Raw genomic sequence first — 9,566 nt, 5'->3', positions numbered from 1 at the left:
TGCTCCTGTGGTATTGCTTTGATGTTGTTGTGGTACTGATTATCTGCTGTCGAATCGCTATTCGCTGCCGCTGCTACCTTTCTAATTCTGCTTCTGCTGTGCTACTACTTTGGTGCTGGTGTTGTACGGATTAAGACAATATTTAAGGTTGGTTCATGCGAATTTAAATACATATATTAATTTGTTATTAATGTTATGCGGAAAACTTAAGTACTTTCATGAGGCACTCACTTCAGGACCTTCTTTAAGAATTGCTAAAATTTAATTTTCTTTTCTATTTTATGTCCAATACCTTCAAAGTATTTTGGAGACTTGGAAAATATTGTCTCTTAGTTAATTAGGAATTAATGGCCCTCATGGTATATCTCATTTTGCTTAATTTATTTATTGGGGATTGGTCTTTTCTTTCTTTCTTTTTCCATCTTTATTAATCAGAAGAAGAAATCGGTTATAGAATCCATATGCAATTTGTATTGATTCTTTAGTTGCTAGAATAAACTTATGGTGCATGCATGTGACTGCAGGTGCAGTATAGGGCTACAAGAATGGTTAATTTGGTTGTGAATTGTTGAGTTAAAACATGTGATAGTTGCAACAAAAAAAAAGGGGGAGGCGGCAGTTTGATTGTTAGCTTCCTATATTACTACCCTTTCCCTTTTTTGAAAACTTTAAGAACACAAAAAGTATAATGGCTTTCACTATGAAAGAAAAGCCTTTGCTGGTTACAATTATTGTATGACTATAACACAGTTTGTTGATAATATGTCTTCTCATTTTTTGGTTTGGTATAAGATGCACTAACACAACATTTAAAATGATGCAGGGCAGTGCTGAAAATAATTTCGCTCACAATAATGATCAGTAATCATGAAGTTTTATATTTTGTAATGAAGTGTAAAGGAAGTAGATAATGTAATCCATGTTGGAATTGTAATTCATGTATTAGGAAATTGCTAGTGGATGAGACTTTAATTTTTGGTATTTTGTTAGAGTATATCATGTGATCAAACACTTTTTTTCTGTGACAAGTTTATGAAGCAATGATTAGTTGATTTAAAATTAGTAGTCATCTTTTAAATTTTAAAATTATCTATGATTTTGTAAGGTTTATAAAAAAAGAGTGCCAATAGGTACTGAACTAACTTACAGCCACGCTTTAAAAGAGTGGCTATATTGTACAGCAGCAATCAACAGCCACGCTTTATAAGCGTGGCTGTAATTTAGTTCCGTACCTATTGGCACGCTTTTAAAGCGTAGCCATATCTGCACTTGTTGTCATGCATTGGAAGCATGGCGATAAACGTTACCGTGGGTATTAACAGCCACGCTTTAAAAGCGTAGCTGTATTTCACAGCTATTGGCACGCTTTAAAAGCGTAGCCATATCTCGCTATTGGCACGCTTTAAAGCGTAGTCATATCTCACACATATGGCCACGCTTTTAAAGCGTTGCGATCTGTAAAAGCGTGGCGATAGGTCACCAAAAGGGTGGCGATAGAGCAACCGGCACCCTTGCAGTTGTGACCCTTTCAAAAACGTGCCAGTAGCTTAAAAAGCGTGGCAAAAAGCTATCGCTACGCTTTTTGGACTTTTCGCCACGCTTTAAAAGCGTAGCAAAAAGCTTGTTTTCTTGTAGTGGAGGTAGAATCGTCACATCAAAGATAGAATACACCCGTTTTCTTATTATTGCTGTCAGATTTGAAAGCTATGTCATTCCTATTTTTCATAGCTATTATACTAATACATTTTAGTATGTCCTTACTTTTGATATTTTTCTCATTCTTTTCTGTCGACTGATCATTTATTAACTATAAGAATAATTATCTATTTCTTTTCACCATCCCAAATGCCTTGAACAGTTGAATGTTAATATGTCCAGTGATCTTTTTATTTTGCTATGTTAACAGGATAAAGAAGTGGCAGAATGTAAATAAAAAAAATTTAAATGTCATGAAATCACTGAACACGGAATTATAAATTTTATTTAGAAATTAAATTATTAATTTTATTATCGAATTGTAATTTTTTTAAAAATAATTTTTGGAAGTTTAAGACAGTCATTATTTAAAATATTTCATAGATTATAATTATAGCATGTAAATAATTCATGTAAATCAATAAAAAATCAATTCTTTTTATACTTTCTTATCTTTTTCTTTTATTTTTTTAATTTGATAAAAGAATAAGTCGCGCTTTGAATGCGTGGCAAAAGATTCTAACTGACAAGCCACCTCTCAAAGCGTGACAAAAGAATTCACTAGATACGTTTCAAAAGCGTAGTCATAAATCACTAAGTATGCTTATGAAAACGTGGCTACAAAGTTATATATACAGCTACGCTTTTAAAACGTGGCAATAAGTAACAGCATAGCAATAAAGTAAGTGTCGTCATAGCTCAATAAAAATGTGTCGTTAGAGCAACATGTGACTCACTAACTCCTATAAAAATGTGGCCATAACTGACAAAATATGGCTAAAAACTGTAACTATGCTTTTTCTCATTTTTTTTATATACTTAAAAGACGTGGCAAAATCTATATTTTTTTTGTAGTGCTCCTATCTAAACACATTTCACATCATGCATGTGATGTGGTGCTTTTCACTCTTCTTGCATTGAGTTTTAGTACGGAATCTTGACAACGTGGCTTTGAGTGAACACCAGAATTATTTTTGCTACTACTAATAAGTAATAAATTATTTTTTTTCTTTTCATCTTCTAATAGTATTAAAATTTAAATATATTACTTTTCAATTTTTATAAGTACGTACCACTATTTTTTTTAAATATATATCACTTCCAATTTTTTATATTTATATATAACTCGATATATTTGAATATAATTTTATATTTATATCTATTAAATTAAAAGTATAAATATTTTACAGAAGACGTGTGTAAAATGAGAAAACTCTATTTTTTATTGATAGAATTAATAAACTACAGATACTAATCAAGAACTTTATAATACTCTCTGAGTAGAGAGAATAAATTATTTTTTCAACGAGGACTTTCTTTTGTCGCTTTAATTAATTACTCAATTTTGACACTTTGATTAAATTGTTAATATATGATCTACCACCAGTCACCTTGACCAATTTTAATTTTGGATTGAACTATTATTTATTTTAAAAATATTAAAAAATTATTAAAATTTATTATTTTTTATTATTAATTATTTATTAATAATATTTAAAAATATAAGATAAAATATGTAATTAAATTATTAGATTAAATTACACTAAAAAAATTAAATTAATAATTAAATAATAATAAAAAATAATAAATTTTTATGATTTTTTAGTATTTTTTATGTTATTCAAAAATTCTTTTTTTGTGGCTTCTATTTATTAGAAACAATTTTTTACTATATTTTACTAAAATAAATGACTATAATTTTTAAAAAAAAAATTTGAGAGCTTACAAATCAGTATACAAATAGAAGAAGTTTTTTCTAAGAAAAGAAAGTTATTTACATGCACAAATTAAATTGGTGTGCCACAATAGAGATTTTTTATCGAAATAAAATAAAAAAAATTATTTTTAAATCAAATTTTTTCAATTTAATTTTTTAAATACAAATTTTTTCTAGCATTTAGAGCATGTTAGCTAGCGATGAACTTTAATAAGCTTCTTCATAAATATTAGACGAGAAAAAAATAATTAAAAAGTTTACAATGACAACCATTATCAGGTCTCCAGAATATATAGGAGTACACAAGAGTACATAAGAATATGTTCGTGTTTTTTTGGAAAAAAGTGATTTTTTTAATTTATAATTAAAAAAATTGGTTAAATATGTTTATTTCTGTATATCTATGTGTTGTTTTTAGAGACGATGATAATAATTGTCATTGGTGCTCTTGTATACTTTTATATAATGTTTGGAGATTTATATTATGTTCGAAAATAATGATAATGGCTTAGAAATTTGGATATCTGAAAATTTGGGTGGAATTTACGAAAAGTTAAGCGAACTCTATATACATTATAGAGTTTGTTGGAGTGCGATAAACTTATCCTAAATAAAAAAAAATTCGTATTTTAAAAAATTAAAATTAAAAAATAAAATTTAAAAAAATAATAATTTTATTTAAAAAAAATTATGCCGCACTAACTAATTAGTTCATGTTCATCTCAATAGTATTTTCGATACAATCAGTGTTGACATTTGTAGATGTGGTCCAACATGATATATGGCCACTGAATTCACCTGTTCATATTCATAATAAGTAATGAATTCACCGAAGCATTGTATGTTACACTTTTCTATGAACAGTGTTGTTTTTCATATATTTATTGATTTTTTTTTTCAAAAAAATTATACTACAGATGCTTTGTATATCTCTTAATTAGTATCTCATATCTAAATGGCTAGATCCCTATTACTTATCGTTAGGAATTTTTTAATATAAATTATTAAAAGTATTTATTTTTTCAAAACTTATTTTTGAGTTTTATTTATCAAAATGCACGTTTATTTGGTATTTGAGCAAGTTTGTCACACTTCATAGCAAATTCTATAAAAATTAGTAAGTTCGTTATATTTCTTGTAGAAATTTATATAAGAGTACACAGGAATAAATCTTTTCGATTAAAAATAGATTTTAAAAAAAATATTTTTAATATTTATATTAGAAAAAAACTCTTATCATTATTAGAATTCTGAAGGAAGTTTATTATGTTGTTGGATGAAATGAATCTTTTCAATTTGTTTTTAATAATTAAGAGAATAAAATATTAATTTTAATTTTTTAACATTTTTTATATATTTTAATTTTATTTATAAAATTAATAATAAAAAATTACATTTTATTCCTTCAATTGCAAACAAAAAGTATCTATTCCTCAAGTATGTAAAGATAAATTTGAATGAGCATTGTGGCAGGCCAATTACTTTATCAGATCTCATATTCACATTGACGTTGTTAAGAATACTCTCCCATTGCTCATGTCTTTCTGATTTAAAAAAAATAAAATAAAATTATTATGAAATTACTTTAAAAATTTAGAATTTATTTAGTTTATATTTCTATTTTTTATTTTAATTTTGTTTAATTTTTATTTTTTTCTTTATAAGATTTTAAAATAAAAAATAAGTTTAATTATTCCGTCAATCTCTATAATTTTATTAAAATTTTAATTAAATTGCTATATTATTTTTTCTATACTATTTTTTTTAGTTGAGTCTCTACATTATATCAAATTTTATAACTAAATTTTTACCATGACAAAAATGTTAAAATTAACCGACTATTTAGTTAAACTATACGAATACCCAGTCAACTATTAGGCATATTCATTTTGTTTAACGGAATATTTCTTTAATTTTAACATTTTTGTCACGGCAGGAACTTAATTACAAAATCTGATATGATATAAGAGTTCAATCGAAAAAAATATAGAAATCTAATTGAAAATTCAATGAAATTATAAAAACCGATAAAATAATTAAACCTAAAAAATATTATAAATAAATAAAAATACAAAACAAATGGATCTTAATATTTTATATGAGACGACATATTAAATATATAACTATTCATATATCATCATTTTAGACTGACTGGTTTTTTTTTCCTTTATGGCAATGTTTTTCCCCTCTTTTACACAATGTTCTAATTATTAACAATTTTGTCATAAAAAATGTTAATATGTATGAAATGCTAAATTTAAATTTTAAAAATATTAACTCTTTCTTTAATTAATTTAAAAGTTACATGAAAATATAATTGATTGATGCTATAAAATATTATAAGGATATATTATAGTATTAATTTAAATATGTAGTCAATTTTTAATTTATATTAATATATGTAATAACCTTATTAATTTAAATATGTCATAATAACACCATTGATCGAATTGAGATATTTCGCCGCATAAATAAATTGTTTAGAATTTTTAAAAAACTTAAAAGCCATTTTTTGTTTCATCATAATATTTTATTTTGGTATAACACAGTTTTTAATAAAAATATACAAGTAGATACTAACCACCTATGAAGTTGTATCATTATTGATATATGAATTTCATGAAATTTGATATGTTTAATTATTATGAATAAGGGCTACATGTATATCACATAATCAAGTAATCAACTATCATCAGCTGGCTAGTGTAAACGTACGTTTGATTGTAATTATGGATTTGGTTTGGTTATAAAGGGGAATAATTTAAGTGAGTCAGAAAAGGACAATTTATATTTTATATACTTTTTTGTTTTTGATTTTTGGACACTCTATTATCAGAAATTTATAGCATATTTTCCTAATTTTGGTAGGAATAGAAGAGAACAGAGAGACATATGATTTGGGTGAGTTGAAATATTACGATACGTAATAAAAAAGGATTTATGTGTCCAGAATTTAGCTTTATTGAAAAACAATTTTGGAGATTAGTTACGCAATCTAATTCTCTACTAAGTAGAATGTTAAAGGATAAATATTTTAGATATGGAAATGCATTAACTGCAAAGATTGAAAACTTATTTTCATGGGACTAGCACAGTATCTTAAAAGAACGCAGAATTGTAGAGAAAGACTTGAACTAGAAAGTAGGATCTCGTAGCGGCATTAAAGTTTTTGAAGATCATTGGCTACCACCTCCTTTTCCTTTCTGCATTAGCTGGAATCAAGCTATCCAACCGTAGTGTAACTCAATTTTCTGGGTGAAGGACTTCATGCTCAACCCATGGTCATGAAACCAGACTCTGATTCACAGTGTTTTTTCCTCGAAAATAGCAAGCAGAATCCTTGCAATTAAACCTTTAAGTGAAGAAGATAAATTGCAATGGTGTCTCAACAAGACAAACAACTATGATGTCATATCAGACTATAACGTTGCTTACCAATTCTACCATGTTTGTAATTGACCATTGCCCAGACATAATGCAGAACCCCATCTCTAGACTCAACCCTGGAAACTTGCAATCCCTCTAAAAATCCAATTGTTCCTTTAGAAGGCATGCCATTAAGCTCTCACATGATGCTGAACCTCAGTGCCAGGTTTGCTTTTTCAAGCTCAGAATGTACTCGTTGCTGCAATGACCGTGAATCAATTAATCATTATTTTCTTACTTGCGCAGAGACGAGAAGCGTTTGGGAGAAAAGCTCCTTGGCCAAATTTCTCCCTTCTCAACCATACAGTTACTTCCATCAATGGTGGCTGAGATTGATGGTAAATATTGGGAAACAGAACGACAAAGAGGACAAGCTCAGGTTCGCGGCTATTATCTGCTGGCAGAATTGAATTGTTAGAAATCTTTAGGTGTTTGAAAGAAAGAAGGTGACACCAAAGGAAAGCTTGGAGGCATCTCCGAAGATCTTCTACTCCTTTAGATAAAATAGCATAACCTCACAATCCTAACTTCTCGGCACTTTCCTTTTCCTTAAGCAAGTTTATGTCTAATTATTCATCACTTAGTTAATTTTGTTGGGATATACCCACTTTCTTTGTTATTTTCATCCTGAATTTTGAACTGTTTGTATTCTTCTCATTGTTGGAATAAAATAATTGTCTTTGGTAAAAAAAAAGAAAAACATATTATTATATCAAATAAGATTCACATTATAATGACTAATAGCTCGACCAACCCCCCTACGTGGACTTCACTAGTGAACAAACCGGAAGGTTCCTGACTCCCTTCAGTATGGAATTCACACACTCAGAGATATTCATCGTCATATGTCTGAATCTCCTACCCTCATTTCGATGCTGAGTCCACATCGCATACTCAATCCTGTTATCCCAATCACATATGGCAGGGTCTTTGATTTGTAGAATATCAAACCAATAATCAAATTCAACCTCAGTCTTGGCATACGTCGCATTTACCAAAAGCTTTTGTGCATCCTTGTCCTTAAAAATCAGGACAAAATTTGCAGCCACATGTCGAATACAGAATATACAGTATGTAGCAGGTGATAGCCAACCTCCGTCGGGAGCCTCAAGTACCGCTTTGATACCGTTGTGCCGATCTGATATCACCAGAATACCCCGCTGTGGAGTCACGTACTGGCGGGGATAAGAAAAACAACTAGGACTCAACATTCTCACCCTCTACGAATGCAAATGTACTAGGCAGGATGTTGGAATTTTTGTCTCGTGCAATCGCAACTAGCAACGTACCCCTGTATTTTTCGTACAGGTAGGTCCCGTCGATACTGACCAACGGCTTGCAATACCCAAATGCCTCAATACATGGTGGAAATGTCCAAAAAAGCCAGTGAAAATAGGCTTGTGAGTCATCCACATACCCATCCACTCGCACATGACTTGTCCTCAATACTGCAACACTACCAGGCATCGTCATATGCACACCTAAGACCCATTGCGGAAACTCATTGTATGACTCATTCTAATCTCTGTAAATCTGTGCCACGGTCTTCTGTTTAGCCAACCAAACCCTCCTATAAGTCGGCCTAAACTCGAAATGTGCCTTGGTCGCATTCAGTAGTACCTTGATACAGGCGGCTGCACCAGCTCTAACCATTAGCAGTATCAAGGCCAAGATCACATGATAATCAAGATTCCTGTGATCGCTCAAGATCGGCGTGGACAAACAACTATGAGGTCCATTGTACCTTTTTACCTCCCAAACACCTCTACACTGGCAGAGACTGATCCTAATCAACCATTTGCATGCGTTGCCAAATTTGGTACACTTCCCAAGGTACTTGCGATAATCGGACTACACCCCTATGTACTGTTTTCCGCGCCGGATGCTATATGTCTTCATGCTTAACGACCTCCACTTTATCCTGAAACTGCTGATCAACCTGAAGCTCTAATAAACCTCCGGTACCATGAGTATCTCTGGCAGCAAATCCAATAGGTTCCCCAGGAACCCCCTCCTGTCTCATGGCATCCAAGTCTAAAGATGAAAAGTGTGGGGGTACTGCTGTGTTCCTGAGCTGGACGCTCCGCCCGTCCCAGCTGGATTACTCGCTGCTATGTCATCATTGCTATCATCGGCAATGATGTCCGGCTCCACATCATTGATACACCACTATATTATGATATATTTTAGACTGAATTGAGTGGATTTTGTCAAATATTCTCACACTTCTTCATGTAAATTGCATGTTTTTAAGTTTTCTCCTAATTTTATCCTATGATTGAAAACATGCTTCCTAGGCCTTAAAATTGTTAATTTTTAATTCTTCTTTATTACCATTCGATGCCGTAATGTGCTTGTTAAGTGTTTTCAGGTTTATAGGGCATAAATGGCTTAAAGAATGAAGATGAAGCATGTTAAAGTGGAAGAAACACAAGAAACTAAAGACTTGAGAAGCGAGGAACGACGCACACGCATGGCTGACACGTGCACGTGATCAGGAGCGTCTTTCAGTGACGCGTACGCGTGACCAGCGCAGAAGTTCAAACGACGCGTACGCGTGATAGAGCGTCACGTGCTGGACTTAACAGAATTCGCTGGGCGCGATTTCTAGGCTGATTTGGACCCAGTTTCATGCCCGAAAATGTAGACTAGAGGCAGGGATGGAGCTGAGACTGAACACACACTTCACTTTTCACTTTAGTTTTGGATTAGTTTTGAGTTCTAGAGA

Source organism: Arachis hypogaea, chromosome 4, assembly GCF_003086295.3.
Source record: "Arachis hypogaea cultivar Tifrunner chromosome 4, arahy.Tifrunner.gnm2.J5K5, whole genome shotgun sequence".
In the NCBI taxonomy this organism is placed as follows: domain Eukaryota; kingdom Viridiplantae; phylum Streptophyta; class Magnoliopsida; order Fabales; family Fabaceae; genus Arachis; species Arachis hypogaea.
This window is presented reverse-complemented; position numbering follows the sequence as displayed.